Raw genomic sequence first — 27821 nt, 5'->3', positions numbered from 1 at the left:
ACTGCCATTAATTCGCAGGTGCTCGCCGATTTCGTCGCTGATTTTAGCGCAGAAATATTGCCTGAAGTAGAACAGGAAGCGCTCCGCGCTTCCACGCATACCGACCTCTGGGTCCTCTACACCGATGGCGCCTCTAATGCCTCGGGACTAGGACTCGTCCTCGAAGTCCCTACAGGCAAAGTAATTCGCCAGTCCATACGATGCCCCGAGATGACTAACAATGAGGCCGAGTATGAAGCTGTGATTGCAGGTTTGAAGTTAGCCCTCAAATATGGCGCTCGATGACTCATCCTCCATTGCGACTCTCAACTCGTGGTAAACCAAGTCATTGGGACTTTCCAAATCAAAGAACAGAGACTACAAAAGTACCAGTCAGAAATTCACAAACTACTGCCAGAATTATATGAATGTCGCCTTGACCAAATACCCAGGGCGCAGAATATCGAAGCAGAGGGCCTCGCCAAAACTAGCGGCGACCACCAAAAATATCACCAAGGAAAACGTGGTCACAATTCTCCATTCCGCAATAGACCACGTCGAGGTACATTCTGTAAACCTAACTTGGGACTGGTGCAACCGCCTCGTAGCATATTTGCAGGATGGAACGCTCCCGCAAGATTAAAAAAAAGCCAAAAAGCTCCGGGTACAGGCAGCCAGATACAGCCTCGTAAACGGTGATCTCTACAAAAGAACGTTCGGCGACCCCCTAGCCAAATGTCTTGGGCCAAATCAAACAAGGCAAGTACCGGAAGAAGTACACGAAGGGCACAGCGGCGCCCACACGGGAAACCGCGCCCTCGTCGATGCCTCATCCGCGCCGGATAATACTGGCCCACCATGAAAAAAGAAACCGCGGACTATGTCAGGAGATGTGAACAGTGTCATAAGTATGCCCCTATGATACATCAAGCACAGGAGAGACGCCATATTCACTGGTCTACGGGACTGACGCAGTTATACCCGTCGAGGTCGGAGAGCCTAGTTTGAGATACTCCAACGAAAGCGGACCGAGCAACGACGAAAGTAGACTACAAGATCTGGATGAAGTCGAAGAACGGAGAGACATGGCCCACGTAAGAATGGTGGCCCAGAAGCAACAAGTAGAAAGGTATTACAACAAGAAAGCCAAAGTACGACCGCACAAAATCGGAGACTACGTCCTCAAGGCTAAAACACAAGCCGCAAAAGACCCTAATGAGGGAAAACTAGGAACAAACTGGGACGGATCATACAAAATCACGGCCGCAGCAAACAAAGGAGCATTCCAGTTAGAAACAATGGAGGGAAAACTACTCCAAAACAATTAGAATATCGCCCATCTCAAATACTTCCATTTCTGAAAGGAGGCGCCACCTAAGTCATACTCTTTTTCCCTCCCGGGTTTTGTCCCAATCGGGTTTTTCCCGTGAGGTTTTTAATGAAGCGACAAGGGGGACGTCTCGAGGTTCGAAGTATTGTTCATTACCCCGTCCAATCGACATGATCTCCGATATAGAGTAATGAAGGGACTGGATATAGATAATCAAATCTCCATTGTATGTACAGAGTCGACATGTGACTCCTACAAGAATGATCAAATCTCCATTGTATATACAGAGTCGACATGTGACTCCTACAAGAATGTAATCAAATCTCCATTGTATGTACAGAGTCGACATGTGATTCTTACAAGAACTTAATTGAATCTCCATTGCATGGATAAAGTCGGCATGTGCCTTCCTATGGGAATACGATCATACCTCCAACATGGAATGGCCAAGGCCACCGACGAAACATGAGCTCGACCTCGTTCGAACTACGACGGGATACTACTTCGACGACAGTTCGAAGCAACATCCCAATGGCCAAGGCCATTGACTAAAACATGAGTTCGACCTCGTTCGAGCTACAACGGGATACTACTTCGACGACAGTTCAAAGCAACATCCCAATGGCCAAGGCCATCGACTAAAACATGAGTTCGACCTCGTTCAAGCCACGACGGGATACTACTTCAACGACAGTTCGAAGCAACATCCCAATGGCCAAGGCCATCGACGAATCATGAGTTCGACCTCGTTCGAACTACAACGGGATACTACTTCGACGACAGTTCGAAGCAACATCCCAATGGCCAAGGCCATCGACAAATCATGAGTTCGACCTCGTTCGAACTATGACGGGATACTACTTCGACGACAGTTCGAAGCAACATCCCAATGGCCAAGGCCATCGACTAAAACATGAGTTCGACCTCGTTCGAACAACGACGGGATACTACTTCGACGACAGTTCGAAGCAACATCCCAATGGTCAAGGCCATCGACTAAAACATGAGTTCAACCTCGTTCGAACTACGACAGAATACTACTTCGACGACAGTTCGAAGCAACATCCCAATGGCCAAGGCCATCGACAAATCATGAGTTCGACCTCGTTCGAACCACGATGGGATACTACTTCGACGACAGTTCGAAGCACCATCCCAATAGCCAAGGCCATCGATAAAACATGGGTTCGACCTCGCTCGAACCACGATGGGATCCTACTTCGACGACAGCTCGAGGCAACATCCCAATGGCCACGGCCATCGACAAAAAATGGGTTCGACCTCGTTCGAACCACGATGGGATCCTACTCCGACAAAAGTACGGAGCAACATCCCAATGGTCAAGGCCATCAAAAAAAAGAAAGAGGAATCAACCACACCCAAAAGATAAATCGACTCAACAGCTCGACGGGTAACTCGTATACCATAGAAATTACAAAGAGCACCAACCATCGACAAAATAAAACCTACATTGCATCAAAATATTTTCACTGACCCTTACAAAACGGGCTCAAGCATGCCCCCCCCCCCACAAAAGCCCCAAAGCAAAAAGAAAACACAATATTACACATCATCCCCGGTAGGGTAAGCTTCTTCGTACCAAGAGTCCGAAGCAAGACGGTTCGCCTCATCCGAGTTGATATCATCTCCATCAGGAGTATGAGGGTCGTACCCACACGCCTCACGAGCCGCACGAGTTTCGTTATGCACGGTTTAAAGCTCCGCCTCAGTTGTCCTCCCCTCGGCGTGGAAAGCCTTGTACACGTCAAGTCAGGCCTCAGCAAGAACCCACAACTCATATAAGCGACGAGGCACGACCGAATCGGCTTAAGCATGGGACGGGGAAGGTTGAGAACGTCGAGTTGCATCCTCCGCTCTCAGCGAGGTCACTTGCCCATTCAATACAGATAACTCCGCCTCCAACTCTTTAACACGCCCTTGATGCCCCGCAACCTTAAGATTAAAGGTTTCCCTCTCTCCGACCTACAAATACGGAGGGCATCCTCCAACGACACCGTTTCAGAAATAGCGGTCGTCAGCTTATCAGCACCAGCGTCCAGCTTGCCCTTAAGCTCCTCAATCTCCGCCGCCTTCGCATTCAATTCAGCGGTCAAACCGACCACTCTCGCCCGTAAATCGGCATTCTCGGCCATCACCCCCTGCTCAACTCAAGCTCGTCCTCCTTCGCCCTAAGGGAGGCTCAAGTTCACTATTATGGGCGACAACCTTCATGAGCTCCTCATCCCGCTCCTTCAAATCTTTGACCTTGCGCTCCAGTTGGTCCTCCCTCTGTTTGAGCCCTTCGCGAAACAACTGAAATTCAGGGTCTTGAGTATAAATATCGGCCATCACGCCATGCTTAGCACGATGTCGTTGATACTTGGAAGACATCTTCCCATATACTGTCGTCCTCCTCTTCTCCCGACGCTCGCATTCGGTCTCCATGATGAGGGTCTAGCACAAAAGAAAAAGAGAAGTTAAAAACGAAATACAGGTCGACAATCGCCGCTTAAGCCCAACGACGAAAAGAAAAAGAAAAGAACTTACCCGCAAAGCCATACCGGCGACGTTCTGAGATAATTCCACGTCACTCATTGTCCTGAGCACCTCGTTTTCAGGGGCAGCACATAGAGGAGCTAAAACGGACGCCACTTGCTCACGGTTCGACAATAAGTTATAATCCCCGGGGATGACTATGTGACAATCGGACCCCTCCGCTCTGACCTCCACGTGAGTGTGACGACCTACAAACTCGTTGACTTCCTTCTGGTCGACATCTGAGCCTGAGCCCTCGACGCAACGGCCTCCAACGTTGGACGATGCGCCGCCCTCGGCAGAGCGTACGGAGTCGGCTCCTACACAAACCCCATCTGTGTGAGATCTTCCCCGATAATATGGCATCGGTGATGAATGTGGGCACAAGTTCCGTCTGCGACGCCCTACTTCTATCAGCGTCGACAGCCACACCCTTCCCGAGCTCCATTCTCCTCCTTTTTCTCGATAACGGCTCGTCCCCATTGGAGGATTCGTCCAAAAGGTGGGGGCCTGCATTGAAGAAGCCTCCTCCCTCACGACCACGACCCGAGAGGGGCCTTCTAATTGAGTAGGTTAAGGACGACCCTCTCGAACAGATTCACTCAAAATAAATTGCGTGTCCGCGACGGCAACGGCCTGTCGAAATGTGGGAACTGGCGCCCTCCGCCTGGAAGCTCCTCGACCTACCATCACGAAGTAGTCGAATTAATGGACGGCGATATATAACCAATGAAGGGGTAAAGGGAAAACACTCACCAGTTGGAACTTTAGGGTCGTAACGCTTTACGAAGCAAGGCCAATCGCGGGTTTCCACTGCGTGGGATAACAAACGAGCTACTCAATCCCTTATGCCCGCAATAGGGCGGGGCGGACATCCCATAGCTGCAAACGAGAAGCAAACAAACTTTATAACGAATACAGACAAAGGAAGAATAAAATGAGTGGCGACATTTACGAGTCTCATTCCATCGCTCCGAAAACCTGGCAGAGTCGGAGACAATATGTTCGGTTTTGACAAAGAAGTACTTGTGCCAAAACTTGCGACTTGCTCGGTCGAATGTCCCAACCACCAACCTTTTCGTGCCACGGTGCCTCTGTGGAAGCTAGGAGAGAACAGGTGCAAAAGGTGGTGGATAGAAACATTACATTCCGCCAATTCCGCATACTTGGTCAACAGTAGGAGCACCTTAAGGGTATACGGTGAAAGTTGTGTCGGGCAAACTTGGTAGAACCTACAGAACTCTTCCTCTAAGGGGAAGAGAGGAAAAGTGTAGCCAATCACGAAAGGGTACTCATAGAAAGCGCAGTACCCAGGCCTATGGACATCTACAAAATCTCTCCCCCACCGGAATCATATCAACGTGAGCAAGGATGCTATATTTTATACGAAGAGCGTCAAGGTGAACCTGCTTCGTCTCAGAAAGTACGGGGGCAGGAGTAGGAGGGGGTTCTTTGAGGAAGTCAAGACATAGGGTGTCTCGGTAATAACTCCTCCACCGTAGGGGGACTGTCACCCTCTTCTACCACCGTATCTTCACCGCCTGAAAGGGGCGCCGTGGACAATGGGGTGGCCTCAGGAACCCCCTCACGAGACGATGAGATCTTGGCATGATGTCGTTCAAAGGAGTATCAATGCAAAAAAGAAGGGGGAAGAAGCTACGAATGAAGAACGTAAGAAAAAGAAGCAGGAAGGTATGAGAGCAAGCTCAGAGGAATAAGAGAGGTTATCAGGAGTGAAATGGCCAAGAACTTTCGAAAAAACAAACCCTTCACCTATTTATAGCGTTGGGTGGCGCCAGAACCGAAGCGGAGGGTCACAGAGTAGCGCTGGAATCGAAGCATCAAGCCATCAACTCCTGCCTCGAAAACATGCGTAATGATGACGCACGTGAAGATGACATCATTTCCTGGTAAAGTGTATTACCCGGTGTCTTGCTAAGCACGTTGACCGTCCCCCATTGACCACATCATAACGTCTCAACGGCTCAAATTTCTCCATAGGAACGCATGATGTCCGCTCATCGAGGACGCACCCAGTTGCGACCTCGACAAGCGAAGGGACTAATTGTATGGGTCCAAATTTGACCAACCACAACCGACGACGAGCACGACGATTGACGGGGTCTCCTTGAATCGATGTCCTGAGGGAGACAACCTTAAGACAAACAAGAGACTGGACGACCCTAGTAATAATGTAGGCCCATTAGGGGACATTAGGAATATTCCTTGTAATTTGTCTTTTATAGCTTAGAAAAGTCTCGCTGTTTATATATATAGAGGACAATAACCTTGTAAAGGGGGGATTCCGAATGTTGGCTACATTACTATTTATGAATGAAAAGATTTCTAAAAGGTTTGGAGAAAAGTAGATCGTAAAAGAAGTCTTGTGATCAGTCTTCTCTTTATCTATCCTTCTTTCTAGAGATTATTATTCTCAGCTAAGATTTACCCCTTCATCTTCGATTGATTTGTTCAAAAAGATTTCAATATCTTTTGAGTCAAACAATAAGCATCTCTAGTATTTCTATGAATAGAGTCATTTATGGAAATTGTGCATTTGCTCTTTTCGTTTGTATCGTATGGATCATGCCAAAAGAAAGAAGGGATAGCCTTTACATACCTGAGCCGATTCTCTTGACAATCCCACTAACACACGTCACTTACGACAACACATAACAGCAGATCGAAGTAGGGAAAAATCCATATGATATTCTTGAGAGAGATTGCACCTCTTTGCCGTGACCACTAGTAAGATAACAATCACATTATTAATTGTTGTATGTATGAGATGTACGTTTGAACCTTATAAAATAGTGAAAGATACTCATAAATGATTATGCCACATCTAACTTCGTACTTTATTCTCACTATTTCCATCGCATGAAAGCAGTCATACTCTCGACATGAATATATTTTGTCATGTGGATTGACTTTTGCATCCTTGTCTCGTCCCAGGACACTAAACTCATTAAGTTGTCCATTTAAGTCATAGACCAGCAAGGAATTTCCTTTCTCCATATTTTTTTTTTCACGGCAGCCCCCTCCATAAGCTTTTTTTTCTTTGAATTGTGTCTAATAATCTCTTTATCTTGGAGATTTGTGGGCCCCACACTTTGTGGATGAGTTGGCCAACTATTATTCTAAATGTGCCACCTATATGTGGACTTTAAAAGTCACATTTTTGTGACTTTGATGGCTTTGATGTGCAACCACGTTGGTGGATGCAATTCTTATCCAATATATCCCGAATTAATTAGGTAATGTCCCGTTACTCGGTAATTAACCAATTACCTGCATAATTAAGAATTATCTCAACTTACTTAAAATACTACTCGCTTTTAACATACCTTGTACACCTTACTATCATGGTCATGTAGTACCTTGTATGGCATTAGTCCATAAATATGGGGCATTAACGCTCGGCTATTTTATCCCAATATGCCAAACCTGGACGAAAAATTCATCTTCTTTGACTTGCTTCCCCTCTCACCTTCACGAATTTATTCATCATTTGTTTAAAATAGCATAATCCTTATAATGTCCAAATAATCTTTTTCCATGGACTAATGTCAATTACCTTACGATAATTTCAACGTACAACACTACAGGGTGCAACATCGTCGTAATTTAATACTGTGGGACGTAATATCGACGTAATATTGCGGGGCGTATTATCGACGTAATATTGCGGGGCGTATTCCCCCCTTTGGAACATTCATCCTCGAATATTGACTGATGCTCTTATCATTCTCATAACTCATAGCTCTTGCGAATTCCTTAATACTCTTCTTGCCATTTAGGAAACTGTGCTTTGAATAAATCCAAAGGTCAAGGCATTCCCCCGTTAGGCCTCTTTCTCACACCATGACTTGTGGTCGAAATCTGTTGATATCTTCCGTCATGCAGCATGTGCAACATTTTCCTTGTATGTGTGCCTATGCGACTCTTCTCTTTAGCTTTTAGCCAATCTCTAGGCTTTACTTTTGGGAACATATACAGAACTTGACAAGATGTCCCTCTAGCATATATAGGTGTATTGAAGTTCTTTGCTCGGTACTTTGTCGAATTTACGAATATTGCTTTTTCCTTACCGTTCATCTTAAGAATGTTTGCCTAATCTTATCTCATACTCTATAACTTTTATCCATCTATTATTGATTCACCTCAATGTTGATCTGCAATCCACTGCAGATAACTTGAAACCTCTTACGTAATACATTGTCACTAAGGCTTATGTCTTGTCGGGGGATATTTGAAGTGATTAGACTGATCTACCTGGGGGTGATACTATACTTCCATAACCGTATTTCATAGTATCCAACTGTGATTCATCCTTTAGGGGTATTTAGTCCCTTACAATTCCTGAAATCCTCTCCCCCCCCCTCCCTTTTTTTTTCAAATCATTACTCAAGGGAAGGCCCAAACGTCATCCTTTATTTATCATAATTACACCCTCATTCTGCTAGGTTCTCAACCACGATTTTTATAATTTTCTGGTCCAATAATCACTCTCTTGATTTACTTAGTTGATGTAACTATTTAGTTTCATTTCCCTCTGATCAACCTTTATGTAGGCTTAAGCTATCTTCCGATCTGCGGCTCATGGCATTAGTTATTGCCTTAGCCTTTTATGGACGCTATGGAATATCCATGATACAATCTTCTAATGATTCAATCCTTTGTCTATGACCTGGACTCAATTCCATCTTTTAACTTATACCGGAGTCTTCTATGGCTGTATGATTGTCAACATATATGCTGCATGGATAATATTCCGGAATCTTATGTGCGTTCATAACGTACTCTAGCTCATTAATCGAATAATTCTTTTCGTTCCTTCTCAGATCTTTTTTTTTAAACGCAAGCCATTACTTTTTCGGGTCTTTCTGCCCCCTTGTTGCGTGCATACTTAGCTTATCTTAGTTCCCACGCACGTTGGAATTCCATACCACTCATATGATCTTGAATATTACTTCTGATTCTTACTTTCCATTTATTAGCCACGGTAGGTGCCACTTTCTTAGGGAGTACATACAATGTTGTTGTGAGACTGTTATTATAAGTCCATTTGCTCCTTAGGTTACCGAGCTTAGATCGAAGCTTTCTTCCTCACTTCCTCAGCTAGTCTTTCATTGTAGTATTTAAGGAGGACCCTCTGACTCTTGTAAAGCGATGAGCTTATTACATCGTATACTCAACGAAATTTTTTATGTCCTTTCTCGCCTATACTTATCCATGGTTAGTTACCTCCACGCCCTTGTTCTTGTAGGGTTGCTTCTGCTTGATATTTTGACCATCTTCCCATTGGCACTCTCTTTTATTTCCGCAACACTCATATGGTACCTTTAATTACCCCGATTCCTATCTGAATATTTCTCAAGTATTACAATGTCATAACTACTCGTTGTCCCATTCTCATATCAATACTCCGCATAATGTTTCTTGGGTTATTTCCTTTGTCTTAACTTACATCTTGCTTTGGCTCTTTATTTATCAATAACATCTCGGGTAGGAACCCTTACTTCCTTTCTTTGGCGTAGTGTCTGCATAATGTTCTGGAATCATAGCATATGTGCAGGATTTGAATAAGTGCAATTTCATCCCTTTCTCATTTTTTTTTTTTTTGCAGTCTTCCTTTACCATTCCATAATTACTAGAACCACTTAATTCTGACTTAATGCCACATCACTCCATATCCCCCCCCCCAGGGGAGCACTAAGATTTAGTGCTACGATGATCTACGTATAGATGTTTTACTTCTTCATCTTTGGCATCTTTTCACATCGTCGATGACGTTTACTCGCCTCGCGGTAATTCTTTTGTACTAAGGATAACAAAATTCCTTACTCGCGAGGGTGATACTTAGTTTAACTGGCACATACAGTCCCTTAAGCTTAAATTTGCTTACATGGCTTGCTTTAGGGAAGCGTCTTCCTGAATGACCATCCTCTGAATTTCTCATGAATTTTCTTCAATTATCGCCGGAACGAAATCTAAAATTCCCATGATGTCGGCCATTATCAAATCATTCAGTCCCTAATTCATGTTTAGTTTATCTTGTTCTCCAGCCCATACCGATTTCTATTACTCTGGGGTTTAACTCTCCCTTCTGATAGTCGCGTTGGAGTCACTAACTTATTTCTCAAAATGAGGATATGACTTTATGGCTTATACTCTTTTGTTTTCTTGAGGCCTATCACCTCTCGTCTCTTCCTTCACCTAACTATGGACCCGGTAATACCGTCATCTTTTTGATCTACCCTTGTCATCATGTATCGCATTTTACTTATAATTCTTCCTTATCTCTCTTCTCATTACTCTGCTAATATTTCTGTCTATTCCTTTCTTATGAAAACTTCAGCAAAGCATTCTTTTGGTTTTTGCTTCCCTTGCTTCATCCATTGGCTCTTCGGGCTGCTCAACGCCCTTGCTCTACTAGGGACAAAAGTGACACTAAGGTAATATTTATCCCTTTCAGGCTTTCAGTGCCTATCTTCTGATTTTTTTTTTTATCATGCTAGTATTCATATCTAATTGTAATATTATAGAGTGCACCATCTGGTTATCTCGCAAGAAGATCTATTAGCACATTTGTAATACCCTTCGAAAATGTCAACTAACACAAACAATCCATTCACCATTTTGGGCTACTCTAACCTTAGCCGGATCGTGATGTTTCGTCCTTTTCTTAAACTACACCTGTTAGCCCCCATAGGGAATAACTGAGATGGGTACGGCCAATTGTAAATACCTCTGTTACTGTTGAATATAACTCAAAAAACTTATATTCCTCTGCCTAAATTATAAACACCGTTAACCTTCATCAACTGGGCGCCTCGTACTCTTCTTCATCTTACTTCTTTTGCTTGTTAAAACTTGTATTTATCTTCTAAATCTCTCATTGTATTTCACCATTAAGGTGGATAGGTATTCTTGCCTCAAGACTCCTTATCAAGAAGCTTACACCTTTCAGTACGCACATGATCTGCTGAAGACCCCACATTTACTTATCATAAGCATGATGCAAAGTCGAGTTCCTCTGACTCAACTCTTCCATAGCCATGTCTTTTACTAACCGTCTTTCTGGATGTAGGTATCGTCTTATTACGAATAAAATAGAAGTTAGGAATTTGAATTCTTACAACTGAGCTCTACCACACGATCTAGACTAAGAAGAAAGAGTGACAGCCCTAAATGCCCTGTAGCCTCCTGCTTATAAGTGTGGTGCACAACACACTCATAAACAAGACTCTACTAGACAGGGCTTGTAGACTCCCTAAGATAGAACTGCTCTGATACCACTTTTGTCACGACCCAACCGATGGGCCGCGACGGGCACCCGGTGCCTTACTCAATCAAGTACCAACATAACATATCTTTCATATCATTCTATCATAGGTAAAAGAATCGGAGTAAAGCATGAGGAAATGCAAATATATACATATGAAGTACGGGCCTATAAGGCCGGCATAACTCGGTATATACTCGAAACATAGGCCGACAAGGCCATACAAGTATCTGTATACATGACATCTGTCTACAAGCTTCTAAGAATACATAATATCATAAAGGTCCAGACAGGGTCCCGCCATACCAATCAATACATGTACTAATCATACTGACCAAAGAAGCAACTTCAAAGCAAATGGAGCGCACCAACACCTTTCGCTGAGCTGATAGCCTACTTGGAGGACTCTTGACCTGTCTATCAGGACCTGCGGGCATGAAACGCAGCGTCCCCAAGCAAAAGGGACGTCAGTACAAACAATGTACCGAGTATATAAGGAATGAAAATCAGTAACTAGTAGACATGAGAGAAATATGGAATAAAAGACTCAACATGTATATCTTAACAACTCTGTGAATCATTTAATATTATAATGTCGTGCATATGCATATAAATGTAATACCATGCATGGGTATATGCGTTCATAACATCATCACCTCTGAGGGCATCCCATCATATCATCTCGGCCACTGTGGGCAAATCATCAACGTATACCAGCTGATCAGGTGGTGGTGCGTATATAATGCCATAACCCTTTCCCATATCCCATATACATATATACGCGTATATAACGCCATCTGGTCATGAGTCAATGTACATGAATAAGTACGTCAATAAAATCTCTTGGAATGTCATAAGACCATTATGCCTTTGAGTAATATCATGAAGTAAATTTTTTTCAACTTACGTATTTTTCTGAGACCCATGAACAGATGATAGAATAATATGACACATGAGGAATCAAGAACATAAGCATCTCTAGTATTTCTATGAATAGAGCCATTTATGGAAATTATGCATTGGCTCTTTTCGTTTGCATCGTATGGATCATGCCAGAAGAAAGAAGGGATAGCCTTAACATACCTGAGCTGATTCTCTTGACAATCCCTCTAACATACGTCACTTGCGACAACACATAACGGCGGATCGAAGTAGGGAAAAACCCATATGATATTCTTGAGAAAGATTGCACCTCTTTATCGTGACCACTAGTAAGATAACAATCACCTTATTAATTGTTGCATGTATGAGATGTACGTTTGAACCTTATAAAATAGTGAAAGATCCTCATAAATGATCATGACATATCTAACTTCGTACTTTATTCTCATTGTTTCCATCACATGAAAGCAATCATACTCTCGATATGAATATATTTTGTCTTGTGGATTGACTTTTGCATCCTTGTCTCGTCCCAGGACACTAAACTCATTAAGTTGTCCGCTTAAGTCAGAGACCAGCAAGGAATTTCCTTTCTCCATATTTTTTGCAAGGCAGCCCCTCCATAAGCTTTTTTTTCTTTGAATTGTCTAATAATCTCTTTATCTTGTTGGAGATTTGTGGGCCCCCCACTTTGTGGATGAGTTGGCCAACTATTATTCTAAATGTGCCACCTATATGTGGACTTTAAGAGTCACATTTTTGTGACTTTGCTGGCTTTGATGTGCAGCCACGTTGGTGGATGCAATTCTTATCCAATCTATCCCCAATTAATTAGGCAATGTCCCGTTACCAATTACCCGCATAATTAAGAATTATCTCAACTTATTTAAAATATTACTCGTTTTTAACATACCTTGTACATCTTACTATCATGGTCATGTAGTACCTTATATGGCACTAGTCCATAAATATGGAGTATCAACGCTCGGCCCGTATTTTATCCCAATATGCTAAACTTGGACGAAAAATTCATCTTCTTTGACTTGCTTCCCCTCTCACCTTCACGAATTTATTCTATCATTTGTTTAAATAACATAATCCTTATAATCTCCAAATAATCTTTTTCCTTAGACTAATGTCAATTACTTTACGATAATTTCAACGTACAATACTACAGGGTGCAACATCGTCGTGATTTAATTCTGCGGGACGTAATATCGACATAATATTGCGGGACGTAACAAGGATACAGTGATATGGAATGGAGGAAACACGAGAAGGTTTACAGTCAGTTCTGCATATTCTTTTTTGTAAGAAGGTGCTCAATTATCTAGTTGGCCATGGAAATACATATGGAAGATTAAAGCCCCTCTTAAGGTCACATGTTTTTCTTGGCTGGTGGCCAGGAAAGCTTGTCTCACTGATGAGGTTTTGCGGAGAAGGGGAATTTCTATGACTTCCAGATGTTTCTTGTGTCAGAAGGAGGAAGAAACCAATAGCCATCTCTTTCTACATTGCAAGACGGAAAATACTGCAGCTCAAATTGTTGAAGAGAATAGCTACTGTCAAAGACAATGGAACTGTAGAATTTGGAATGATTAACCATTTGCCTCTCTTTTTCTTTTACTAGTCTCGCTCCTAACTCTTCTGATGGCTCTTTACGCCGGTGATTTCAGTTTCTTTTAATCAATGGGAAGGAAATCTTTTTTCATAGCTGGCAATAAATCTTTCGAACTTATTGAAGATTGTGAGGGGCTTGACAGATGGTATGTCTAGATCAAACGTGGCCATAGATTCACCAGTCAGATTAAGATCGATGAAAACAATTTAAGATGGGTATGTGAACAAATGCAGCAAGCCTCTCGTGGTCATGAAAATCTTTACAGAAGATAGGGGAGAAAGATTCAAACGTACACATATAGAGTCTATCAAAGCTACAACATTCATGGCAGATATCTCAGAATTGAAACATGGGTAGGGGAAAGGAAAAAAGGTATCATCATTCCAGAAGCTGCTTACAACAAGGGATGGGGTGACATTGCAGGGAAGTTATTACAATTTATGGGGGAAGCTTCAAATTACAAATACAAGGAAATTAAAGACTTAGGGGAAAAATCCTTCTTGTCCGCTGCAGAAATCACAAAATGGCCTTCACAGCAAGAAGATGGTGATTACTCCCCAAAGTGCTCCAAATTTCTAGCAAAGTGCTTGGTTGGATGTTTCAACGATCCTTTCCACTCAAGCCCTAATCCTGAGATAATACAACAGTGGTTCCTCAAAAGATGGCAGGTGACGGCGGGTCTAAGAATCACTCCTTTAGCTCACAACCAATTCCTTTTCAAACTTCCATCAAGGCAAGAGGCTGCAAGAGTGAAAGCAGGAGATTGGTATTGGAACGGTAGACATCTATCCTTAGAGTGGTGGTCTCCAGAGGCAGGGTCCACTCTGGCGAAGAATGAAGCTGGGCAAAAATGGATAAAGGCGTTTGGTGTCCCTTTGCATGGGTGGACAATGAACACCTTTCGCTATATCGGTAACCTATGCGGTGGTTTTGTCGGAATAGATGAAGATACAAAACACGGATTTAATTTATTTTGGGCCCGTATCTGTGTTCATAGCAAGGGAATCGACCTCCCAAAGGAGATGACACTGGTGGTTGACAATCTGAAATTCAGAATCTCAATTGTAGAGGACCAATTAACCAAGATAATACAAGAAGAAGATAGGAATATCGGGGTGAAGGAAAGGATGAAGGAACCGATAGTGGAGATGGGGCGGAAGACAGCGGCAAGAAAACAAAAGGAGACGCTGATGGAGGCTTCCTCGAGCTTCTCGAAGATGACAGGGGAAGAACCGATGGGTAATAGTACTATGCTCAGACATTAGAGCCCCTTTAATTCAAACGCATTAAATGAGCAGCCACGTAAGATTCCACCAAACCCTACCAATAAAAAGGGTAAAGATGCGGTTAAAAATTTGGGCCACAGTTTGGCCCATGCCCACTATTCAAAAGGCACCAAAGGCCCAAAGGGTAAACACCAAAATAAACGCAACACCTATAAACAAAAATAGAAGGCTATTGGGCCTCTTATTGATCCATGCTCCAAACGCAATAGCCCACTCCCACAGTCAAATAGTTTGACCCCCTCTTCGTCGAAATTGAAGCAGCAGAAGAAGACCAAGTCTCAGAGCAGCAGACTCTATCTTTTGCATGCGAATCCCCCTCAGACGCAGATGACGAGGCAGAACCAATGAACCAGATCGTACCAAGAATGTCGAATTTTTTGGGAATTGTAAGCAGCTCTGAAGCCGGTATTTCCTCTTGTGATACACTCTCTCTTCCTTGGTATGGTATGGGTCATCCAAATTCACAAGACATGGATCCACCAGCAGTTATTGAAACCTCAAGATGAACCAAGTCAGTTATGCTCAAAGCGTGCAAGGTTTTTGGGGTTAATGTTGTGAGGTTCCAACACGAAATTTTTGCCATGGTCCTTATAATGGAACAAAAAAGGTAAGAACAAATTCAGAAGCAGAAAACAACAATCAAGGCAATCACAAAAGGGTAGAAGAAACAGTCATTAGAATTGGAAAGGCTGAGATGGGGAATGAATTATGATGGTAAGAAGGCAGGGGAAAGGGACAGGCACTACAAAGCCTTTTCTGGATGAAGATCAAAATTTAAAGCTGGAATGTGAGGGGACTAAATGAGGCGGAAAAAAGAAGCACAATAAAGTCACTGATTAACAAATGGAAAGCAGACATAGTCTGCCTCCAAGAAACAAAAATAGAAAAATGGCCTCCATAGTGGATTAGGCAAGTCTGGGGCAATAGATGGGTTGACTGGGCAGTACTAAATTCAATCGGAAGAAGTGGTGGTATCATTGTTCTTTGGGACAAAAGAAAATGGCTCAACAGAGGAGTGCACCAAGGCCATTACACAATTTCATGCATGTTTGAAAGTGCAATAGAGAACTTCAGATGGTGCTTCACAGGGATTTATGGGCCTCACAATAACTCAGAAAGAGAGATTTTTAGGCATGAACTTGCAGCCATCAGAGGAATATGGGAAGATCAATGGGTCATAGGTGGTGATTTCAATGTTTGTAGATACGAGAGTGAAAGATATAACTGCATAAGGAGGTCCAGGGCCATGAAATCCTTAAATGAAATCATACAAGATCTGGGCATCATAGACTTGCCTTTCCAGGGGGCTCACTACACTTGGTTTAGGGGTGAAGACTCACTGCAGGCATCCAGAATTGACAGGTTCCTCATCTCCCTAGAATGGAATGACAACTTCAAAGCAATCAAGCAAATAGCCCTCCCTAGAGTTGTCTCTGACCACAGACCCTTGCTACTACAATGTGGTGACTGGGCAGCCAACCCTTCATATTTCAAGTTTGAAAATATGTGGCTTCAGGCTGAAGGCTTCATGAACAAGGTTAAGGAATGGTGGCTCAGCTATGCAATTGATGGAAGCCCTGACTTCATACTGCTGCAGAAACTAAGGTGTCTGAAAAAAGACATCACCAGTTGAAACAAGGAGTCTTTTGGCCAACTGGAAGCAAGGAAGACCAAACTTTTGGAAGCTCTAGCTCTAATGGAAGTAGAAACCGAAAACAGACTAATGACACAAGCTGAAAAAGAAGATTCAATGCACATTAAGCTGGAGCTGCAACAGTTGGCAAAGGCAGAAGAGGTCTCGTGGAGGCAAAAGTCTAGGTGTCTATGGCTCAAAGAGATAGAAACACCAAATTTTTTCAGAAAATGGCCAACTACCACAGAAGGAATAATTGCATACACAAACTGATGATTGGGGAGGAAATTAGTGAGGGCAGTGAGGAGATTAAGGCTGAAATCCCGACTTTCTATCAAGACTTGTACACTGAAAATGAACCTTGGAGGCCTAGTGCTAAGTTTGAAAATCTAGCTTCCCTAACAGTAGATGAGAAGATATGGCTAGAAAGAGCTTTTGAAGAAGAGGAAGTGAAGGCAGCAATCAACTCTTGTGCTCCTGATAAAAGCCTAGGCCCTGATGGATTTACAATGGCTTTCTATCAAAAAGCATGGGACATAATCAAAGCAGACATAATGGGTGCTATTAACCACTTCCATCAGCATTGTTACAAGGTAAGATCATGCAATGCCTCTTTTATCACACTAGTCCCCAAAAAGAAAGGTGCAATAGAGCTCAGAGACTTCAGGCCTATAAGTCTCATTGGAAGTGTATACAAAATCATAGCCAAACTCTTAGCAGAAAGGTTGAAGACAGTCATTTGGAAATTGGTATCAGAAGAGCAAAATGCATTCCTGAAAAGCAGGCAAATCACAAATGCTTCTCTTGTAGCAAATGAGTTGCTGGATGGGAGGTTAAAGAGTGGGGTCCCAGGCATTCTATGCAAGCTAGATGTAGATAAAGCATTTGATAAAGTCAATTGGACTTGCTTTCCATGCTGAAAGATATGGGGTTTGGGGACAGATGGATTAGATGGATCAAGTTTAGCCTGACCACTGTTAAATACTCCATCCTAATCAACAGAACCCCAGTAGGTTTCTTCTCCCCACAAAAAGGGATAAGGCAAGGAGACCCCATGTCTCCCTTCTTATTCATCTTAGCCATGGAGGGTTTGAGCAAATGCTTGACAAGGCAAAACAAATGCAGTGGTTAGAAGGGTTTAAGGTGGGCAACAATTCTGACATCCCAGTTTCAGTTTCTCATTTGCTATATGCATATGACACCCTAATTTTTTGTGGGGCAGAGAAGCTTCAAGTTCAATACCTAAACTTGACACTTCTCCTTTTTGAAGCCATCTCAGGGCTACACATCAATATGGCAAAAAGTGTGATCTACTCTGTGAATGAGGTTCCTAATCTGGAGGAACTAGCTGGAATTATGGGTTGTGGCATTGGCCATTTCCCTACAACATACCTAGGCCTTCCTTTAGGAGCAAAATACAAAGCAACTGAAGTCTGGAATGGGGTCATTGAAAAGGTTGAGAATAGATTGGCAACATGGAAAATGCAATATTTGTCGATGGGGGGAGATTGACACTGATCAATAGTGTTCTGGATAGCATTCCAACCTACATCATGTCTCTCTTTCCTATGCCAAGCAATGTCCAAAAGCAACTGGACAAAATCAGAAGAACTTTTCTATGGGAGGGCAATAGTGAAGGCCATAAATTCCACCTGGTTAAGTGGTCCAAAGTCATCATGCCAAAGAACCAAGGCGGTCTAGGTATCAGAGACCTGCAAAAGCACAACAAGAGCCTACTATTGAAATGGTGGTGGAGGTATGCACAAGAAAGCACCAGCATATGGAAAAAAGTGGTAACAACAAAGTATGGGAAGCTAGACAATTGGAGCACAAAGAAAAGCAGGGCTCCATATGGAGTAGGGCCTTGGAAACATATCAACAATATGAAAGAGGAATTCTTTCAAGAGGTATCTTTCAAAGCAGGAAATGGTAACTCTGTCAAATTCTGGAAGGATAGGTGGCTTCAAAACCAACCTCTAAAAGATTCCCACCCTGGCATATATCAGATAGCTATTGATCCTGACTCAACAATAGCCCAGAACAGAGCAGGGAACATATGGGAACCTCTTTTCAGAAGGAACATGCAGGATTGGGAACTAGATGAACTCTTTGACCTCTACAGAATTATTAAAGGTTTCTCCATAGACCTCCAAACTCAAGACAGATTAAAGTGGGGCAATTCTAGCAAGGGTAATTATACAGTGAAGGCTGGGTACAACAAACTATGTAAATCCAATGGAATGATAGATAATTGGCCATGGAAGCATATATGGAGGTCAAAACTACCTACAAAAGTTATGTGCTTTTCTTGGATTGCTCTCAGAAATGCTGCCTTGACCCAGGACAACCTATGCAGAAGAAACTTCCAACTAGTCAACAGATGCTACATGTGCTACAGCAATGCAGAATCAGTGAACCACCTTTTCTTGCACTGTCCAGTGGCAACAGATATATGGAATATGTTCTTAGTAGTTTTTTGCCTCAGTTGGCCATTCCTCAGGATATCAAGGAAGCCATCGAAGGCGAATGATCCTGGAAAGTTGGTAAAACCATTAAAAAAACCTGGCAAATGATCCCAGCATGTATTTGTTGGTGTATATGGCCAGGAAAGAACAGCACGTGTTTTGAAGGCATCTCAACTTCCACCGGCCTTCTGAAATCTAAGTGTCTAATGAACCTGTTTAGTTGGAGTAACCTCTCCCCTGTAAATGATGTTATTCCCATCTTAGATTTTATTGGCTCTCTTAATATGGCTTAATAGTCATTCTATTTGGTTTTTGGTCTTGGTTAACTCATAGCTATATAGGTTTTTTGTCTTATAGAGTTAACCAAGGACTTACACTTTGTAACTTTATAGCATCTTCTTGATGCCTTTAATGAAACACTTTATAAAAAAAGGTAACTGATACTCTGTGGCAGTTATTCCTTTCCCTGGCAGGAATACGATGGGTAATGCCAAAGAATACCAAGGACCTTTTGTGGTGCTGGAATTATATTGAAACAAGGAAGAGTCAGAAGCTATGGTGGAGAATGGTGCCAGCATGTATATGGTGGACGGTGTGGACCGAAAGGAATCGTATTGTTTTGAGGATAAAATTAGTTCCATAGAAAGAATTAAGCTGAATTGTTTTTTGTCTTTTCAATTCTGGTGTAAAGAAAACTATATAGAGGATGCAAAATCACTTGTGGATTTCTTAGATACTTTGTAAGATACAAGGCCCTCTGTAATTTGTACATTCTTTTTTTGGATACCAGTACCAACTTGGTGCTGATGAATATATTGTTACCTTACTCAAAAAAATAAGAAGATTCCACTAAGTTGTATGACAGTATTTTCAACTCCTTCGAATGCTCTGTGGGTCTCTTCTTACCAAATTGTCCACACGAGTGATCTCCTTATCCGACTCGTCCATTTGAACTTCCATCCTACCATCATATCTCTAATGGTTTTGATACACCAAATGTTTCAAGTGTTGGAAGTAAATTTATATTTTGATGTGTCAAATGTTCGAAAGCGTCGAATACAAGGAAGTGAGCAAAATGTTGACGGAGGATCAAGGATATGGTAAAAAGCATGTGACTTAAAATGTATAACAACTTTGCAACTTTAAAATCTTGATTTAAAGGATCTACTTCTTAAACTTATGATTATTTCTCTACTCTAAAGACAATACAGAAAAAGAATGTCATTTTCCTCGCAAGTCTTTATTAAGTAGTCCACATGCTTTATTTACAATACGTAGTAACGCCTCTTGATTCTCTTGAGTGTAGTGAACAAATTCCACAACATAGTTATCTCATGTCAACACTAGTACGGAAAAGAAGTTTGTGTTGCGCACCAGTAAAGAGAAATTGATAACTCTTGTTTTATAGCCGAGAAATCCCCGATGGCTAGTGGCACACAATTTGAGACTCGGTGGATAATGCCCCCTAACATTCTCCAATCCAGGCTTTTGTCTGCGCCAGGGCTTGAACCCGTGGAATTCACCGAATCCACACATCACATGCTACGTTAAAAGCTAAATTTAAATCTCATGGAAAATACTTTCGAGTAAATTATCAGTTGGAATGATTAACCAATATAACAACTCAATTTCACAATGAAGCTAGTTGAGCCGGCTATATGAATTATTACTATCCAAATCGCTTCATTTCGACTCAGTTCTATTCAAATTATAAAAAAAATATGTTCTCTAACACTTGAAAGCTCTAAATTTCTTAACAAATTTCCAACATTATTAAAAGATTCCAAAAAAATATTGAACCTAAAGTGAGTTTACCAATATGACTAAGCCTCAATCCCAACAAATTGGTATCACATATATGGATCATTTTCTTTCATTATAACCTATTTTTCTCCAAGTCTTAAATTTCAAGAGATTCTATGTCTTTGAAACAACTTTTTTCAATGTGCATCTAGAGGTCTACATAGCACATAATCAAACCATCTCAAATGTTGTTCCCTAATATTGCACTTGCAGCTATAACAAGCTCAATACTTCTTTTTAAAAGTAAAAAGATCTAAGAAATTTCCCGATATCATGTCACGCACAATTTTTTTTTCTTTTGAGAATGATAACATTGTATTCGTCTGTACTGGCAACAGAATTTACAAGCTACAGCCCTTGTGTATTTTACAAGGCTTCCAAAAATTCAAAAATAGATTCAGCATCTACTACGGAAGACTCTTTACACCACCAAAATTGAAGATCTAAAATACAATTCATTTTAACTACTTGAATGGACCTGCTAGTATATTCAAAACATCTATTGTTTCTTTTCCTCCAATATTTGATAAGTATGGTTTATATCGAATACAATATGGAATATCTTTATAACACCAAAAGCATATATTAAACAAAAGGGAGCTCATAGCTCTCCTCAAAAGGATTTTCTACACACTTAAGTATCGTATTTCTTTCCTTTCAAATTAACAAGAAAAGAAAATGAGGAGTGACCTTCTACAGCTCTTTATTTCTGGTATCCAGCTTCTTCATCTTCCAACCAGTCGAGGACTTTGCAACTGTTTCAAGTAGCGTTCACATATTGTTGAAAAATGAAAAGGAACAAAGCTAATAACTCTATCGCAAAAGTGCACCAGAAGATGGTTCACTTCCTGCCTACTTTATACGCAAGCAAAACCAATGAACTATGATGCAATTTCATTTCCTTAAATTATTTGCCGTCAAATGCACACCCCACTCGCAAACTAGCCAGCTTTTTAGATGTCAATAATCCATCATAATTCTAATAAGTCAACACATACTTTTATAAGCCAAAGAAATGAAGACACCCCCTCCCTTAAGAAAAAAAAAAACTGGATTATTGGACTTGGAACTCGGGTATAGATAACAAAATCATCACCATGTAAGTAAATCTCAAGAAATGACCTTGAGGCATTTTCTTTTATGAATAGAGTACAAAAGATCAGGTGCATTTTCTTATATGGATAACCCCACAACCAAACCCCTTAGGAGCCCAACAATAACTCTTTCCCACTTTGATTCCTTGGTGACTTGAAACTCCAACCTTGTGGTTGGAGGAGAGAGTTACTTACCTGTTGGCCATCCCTCCCTTGTCAAGGGATCAGGTTCATTCTTCCAAACAATAAATCATAAAAACAGTCCCTGAAGACTGCCACTGTTTACCACATGCTACTTCTTTGATTGATATGTACAAACAAAACTCAGGTTCTTCACCATGTAATAAAGAACATAAAGTTCAGAAAAGCAAATAGAATACAGTCAAAAGTAACAAGAAAATATGAAAGTCATGTACAATGAGGAACTAAAATACACATCTTCAAGAAAGAGATCATGAAATTTACATGCAAGGAGGTGGACCTTCACCCTCAGGTTCCAATTTGTGCCATTCATATGGCTTGGCAGCTGTATCCAAAGCCCAAACATCCGCTAGAGGTCGTTTTCCTGAAAATAAGGGATCAACTTTTTTATTTCCTGAACTTTCTATGCTTAAAAGATGGGGAGGGCCTTTTAACGAGACTGACCATCATTTCCACCAATAGCCATGAGATATCTTTGCCCTACCAAGGCCATGACGTGGCCATAACGTGGCCCTGGACCAGGTCCTTGGACCACAACCCTGAAAAAATCAGAATTATTTCAGTAGTTGATCACCACTTCCATATTTCACACCTCACCAGCATACACCATGTTCATTGAAACTAAGTCATTACTTGAACTGCTAAATGCTAACCTGTGCCATCGTGGGCGTTGTTGTGTAAGGTCCAGAACATGAAGATCCTCGGCTGACAAACCAGCTGGACCAATTCCACCCTGGGATGGATAAGATAGAGCATCTTAACTAGCTGAAGTAGATGATCATGCACGAGTCAGACAAAGTACTATAAGTTTATACCAACCTGAATAACAACCATGGTTCCAACGGCTGTAGCAACATGAGCAGCCCTTGGCGTGGGTGGCTCTCCTATAGGAGTCATCCTGTGATTATTAAGAAACAGAGACATACTTTATCCATTCTCAGTAAACCACAAAATTGAAAGTAGCTTATCAGTGACACCAATAGGCACTTACCTAGACCATTTATTTGTCAAAACATCATAGCAGTGCACATCAGCTGTAGCACCTGCTAAACCTGCAATTAAGATCTCTTCTATCAATTGATTATTCTACAAAAATCAAATTCTGTTTTTTGTTTTACGCATAAACATTGTATTCAGAGGTTTTCAGAGACCAGTAAAAGTCACTTCACTCGTTGCATTTAGTCTACATAACTGGAAAGACCACATCCTAGTCAAGTCCAAAAATTGCTCAAAAAAAGGGTACAAGTTGGATAATTTGGAGACTTCAAGGAAACGTACGAATTCCAGCACTTCCAGCAGAAGAAGGAGTCCCTGGAGCAGCAGAATTCCCTTCAAGCGCAGTTGCACCACCAAAGAGAATAAGCCTGGGACCAATGTAATTGGGGCTACCCTCCTCTCCAACCGCCGGTACAGCCGTTAAGGTATGCCCACACCTCGGCCCTGGACCATCCTCCTTCTTCTCTAGAACAGCGTGCGCCACCGAGTAAGTCGGAGCACACCTTGGCCCCGCCACCGGAGTACTGCCCTGCTGCTGCTGCTGCTGAGAAGTTGCCGGATGCTGCTGATCCTGAGGAGTCTCCGGCGGAGATCCTCCGGCGATGACTGGCCGTTTAGCTGCTCCGACGACGCGCCATTATTCTGATCGTGATCAGATTCCGACGACATCGTTGAATCCACATCCATATCCCCCACCTCCAAACCCTAGATTCTTATGCTTATCGGAGCTCAAATTCTCAACCGTGCGCATTTCGGATCAACATATCCAATCCAATTCAAACCCTAAATGTCGAAAATCACAATTTCAAATCCTCTGACTCAAACACATCCAAATTTTACGAGAAAATGACAGACCAAAAGAGAGAAAATTATAGGTTTTTCTTCTCTCTCTTCTTCTTCTGAAGAAGCTTCAAGGCGGTCGAGGAATACCAATCCGAACAGTTTCTCTCTCTTAAACTCTCTCTTCTCTGTCCAACCCTCGATCACTCATTCCTCTCTCTCTACAAATATTCAAATGTATGTATAGGCGCACATTTAGATATCTCTATCTGTATCTATAGATTCATACGTATTTTTCTGCACATAAAGTATCTCTGTCTCTCACATTGGTCTAATGAGTGGGAAGAAATATGACTATAATGAGGTTGTTTCAAGTTACTTTCAAGTCAAAATAACTTTGAAGTAGGAATTCTAAATTTTTACTTTTGGTTTGTTTTTGTCATTTTAATTTAAAAATAAATAGTTAAAAATATTTTTTTACTTTATTTAAAAATGATTTTAGCTTAAAAGCACTTAAAACAAGCCAATAAACGGGTTCTTTATTTTTACCTCTCGGGGTACAAGTCCTGAGGCGAGATTTAATGGTACAGTAATGAGGGTACAGTTTAACGGTGACAACCGGTTCCGTTTTCAACGAGAGGAGTTCCCTCGTTGATTTGGTGAAAAAGAATGATTTAATGAGACGCGCAGGATCGGCGCGTGTGGAGATGTATGAAAGTGATTCAACCTGACAAATACGTATGGGATGAGAGCTGGCTTTGGCTAAAGATGATGTTCATGATTGGTTAAGAGTCATTATTAAACTATCGAATTTTATTTTTCTTATTATTTCTATTTTTTTCTTCTTTTTTATCGCTTTATTCTGCTTTTTTTTTTTGGAATTTGCAACTTTTGGATGTAAGTTTGATAGTTTTACTCTTCTCATTTAAAATTATTAATACTAAGACACTATATTTTTAAAATTATAGGTTCAAAGTGATCTTATACTTTTACGAAGTAGAGTTATTATACTTTTATTAGCTAACATGACAAAGAAAGTATATACACTTAATTTTATATACTTTCTTTAGTTAAGTGTATATACTTTCTTTGTCATGTTAGCTAATAAAAGTATAATAACTCTACTTCGTAATAGTTTGAGAGGTCATATATATATATATATATATATAAAGTACTTGGTTCGATTAAACTTGTAGCACTAAGGTAGTTATAGAGATGAACTCTTTAAATATAATACAGCTTACATAACATTTTACGTACGCCACTACTATTAGTTATAGTAATCAACTTATTAAATGCGACATCGCTTATATAAAATCATGCTTACGCTATTGTTCTCGTTAGTGGTATATGAAGTATCAAATGCTGGAACTCACATTTAGTTTATGAGCACCTTTTATTTATAAGTTTATCCAATCATCCTCTAAGCTTATAAGATCAATTTTAGTGTTTTTTTAAATATTTATTGAAATATTCAAAGTATGTATGTATAAAGTAAAAAAATAAATAATACATATATACTCTTCTAACTTGTCTCCTTTTTAATTATACATTTTAACTTAGCAATGGGCGTATCATTTTTAGGTAAAATAGAATTATTATCATTCTACGAGACCAAATCCAAATTTAAGTGCACAACACAATCAGGTGCTCGCCTTTTTCACATTATTTTCTATTCAAAATGCAATTAAATTTTTTTACACTCTTTAGTTAAGTGTATATACTTTCTTTGTCATGTTAGCTAATAAAAGTATAATAACTCTACTTCGTAATAGTTTGAGAGGTCATAAGATCCCGATGTTAAGTGTTGTAGGTGAAAATGGGAATAAAATATATTATTGTCCCAATACAAATAACATAAAAATACAATAATGAGAGGGAAAGAGGCACCCAAGATATACCAATGTGCAACAAGAATATACGATTTCGATGTTACTTAAATGTATCCAGATGGGGAAAGGTAATGTAAAAGTCATTTTTATCCGAAGACAGTAAAAAAAAAAAGGGAAAGAAACACATAAAAAAATTAAAAAAATTGGCTAGTAAAGACTTCGTGCATTTTCATATCTTAACTATATTGATGTTACTTGCCCTATGTGTGTAACGACCCGGCCGATCGTTTTGTTTTCTAGAACCCCGTTTTCCTAAATAAAACTTCTCGTATGTGCTTTTACTATTTTATGACTTACGGGGATGGTTAGTTCGGGATTTGGAAGAGTTCGATTGAAATCGAAACATTTGATTCCTTAAGGTTAGCTTGAAAGGCTAAGTTTGACTCTGGTCAATATTTTGAGTAAACGACCTCGGAATCGGGATTTGACGGTTCCTATATGTTCGTATGATAATTTCGGACTTGGGCGCATGTTCGGATCGGGCTTTAGATGACCCGGAACATTTTGGCACCTAATAGTGAAAGTTAACATTTGAGTGAATTTCATAAGTTTGGGTTAAAGCAGATTTTAACATTCTAGAATTCCATTTGGGATTTCGAGCCTCAGAATATCTCCGTATGGTGATTCTGGACTTGGGAGCGCACCCGGAAGTGGATTCGGAAGTTCGTAGGTCGTTTCGGGTTCAGTTGGCGAAAGTTAGAAATTTGAAGTTTTTGGAAAGTTTGATCTAGGGTGGACCTTTTGATATCGGGTTCGGATTCCAGTTTCGGAAGTTGGAACAGGTCCGTAATGTTATTTAAGACTTGCACACAAAATTTGGAGTCATTCCGAGTTGATTTGATAGGAATCAGATGCGGTGAAGTGTTTTTAGAAGTTTTTGAGTTCATGAGAGAATCCATGCGTTTTGGCGTCCAATTTGTGGTTTTTGATGTTATTTCAGTGTTCCAATCGCGCGAGCAAGTTTGTATGATGTTGTTAGACTTGTGTGGATGTTTGGTGTGGAGCCCTGAGGGCTCGGGTGAGTTTCGGACATTCGGGAGGAGTGAAAAACACACCAGTTTTTGGGTGTTTCTTGGCAGCAGTTGCAGGTCTCACAAATGCGAGAAATAGCTCGCAAATGTGAATTTACGAGAAGAGCTTCACAATTGCGAAGAAGCTCGACCTGGGGCAGTGTTCGCATTTGCGACCCTTCCGTTGCATTTGAGACCTTAGCAGCTGAAGCTCGGGGTCCGCATTTGCGAGGTATTTGTTGCATTTGCGGCCTTCGTATTTGCGAACCTGGTGTCGCAAATGAGACATCAGAGACATGTGCCCAGCTCATTTAATGCGGGACTTAGCCCATTTATCTCATTTCACTTCATCTCTTTGGCGATTTTTGGAGCTTTTGAAGAGGGTTTTCATCTAGCACTTTGAGGTAAGTAATTTCTACACAACATGAGTTAAATATATAGATTATGGGTAGATTAACATGTGAAAATCAAGGGTTTAGATGAAACCTAGGTTTTTTATAAAAATGAGATTTGACCATGAAATCGGTTATGGAACTTAGTAAAAATTATATATTTGAGTTCATGGGGTTGTGGGTAACAACTTTCTTTGAAAATTTTCGGAAATCGGACACGTGGGCCCGAAGGCGAATTTTAAGCATCTTACATTCAGGGTTGGGTAACCTCTTAAATAGTTGAAATACAAACTTTTGAGTATGAATTGATTACTTTATTCACTATCTGAGTAGTTTTGGATTGTTCGGCGTCGATTTGAGGGTTTGAGCACAATCTTAGACCAGAAAATAGGCCTTGAGACGAGGTAAGTATCTTTTCCAACCTTGTAAGAGGGAATTAACCCTATAGGTAAATTAAGTAAATATGTGCACCTATTTGTGGGGGCTACGTACGTACGAGGTGACGAGAGTCCGTGCGTAGCTACTAATTATGCTATCGTCCGGGTTGTCTGGGACTCGTACCATGCTTATTTGAAATGTTTGCACCCCTACTTATTAATTTAATTGCTTAAGTCATATTGAAAGTTGATAAAAG

The 27821-nt window shown here is 41.0% G+C and overlaps 1 pseudogene; it reads right to left on the bottom strand.

Annotated features, from left to right (window-relative positions):
* Positions 1 to 24211, bottom strand: part of LOC104242266 (serine/threonine-protein phosphatase BSL3-like) — a 40353-nt pseudogene extending 16142 nt beyond the window's left edge.
* Positions 24212 to 27821: the final 3610 nt, after the last annotated feature.

Source organism: Nicotiana sylvestris, chromosome 6 (assembly GCF_000393655.2).
Source record: "Nicotiana sylvestris chromosome 6, ASM39365v2, whole genome shotgun sequence".
Classification (NCBI taxonomy): domain Eukaryota; kingdom Viridiplantae; phylum Streptophyta; class Magnoliopsida; order Solanales; family Solanaceae; genus Nicotiana; species Nicotiana sylvestris.
This window is presented reverse-complemented; position numbering and strand designations above follow the sequence as displayed.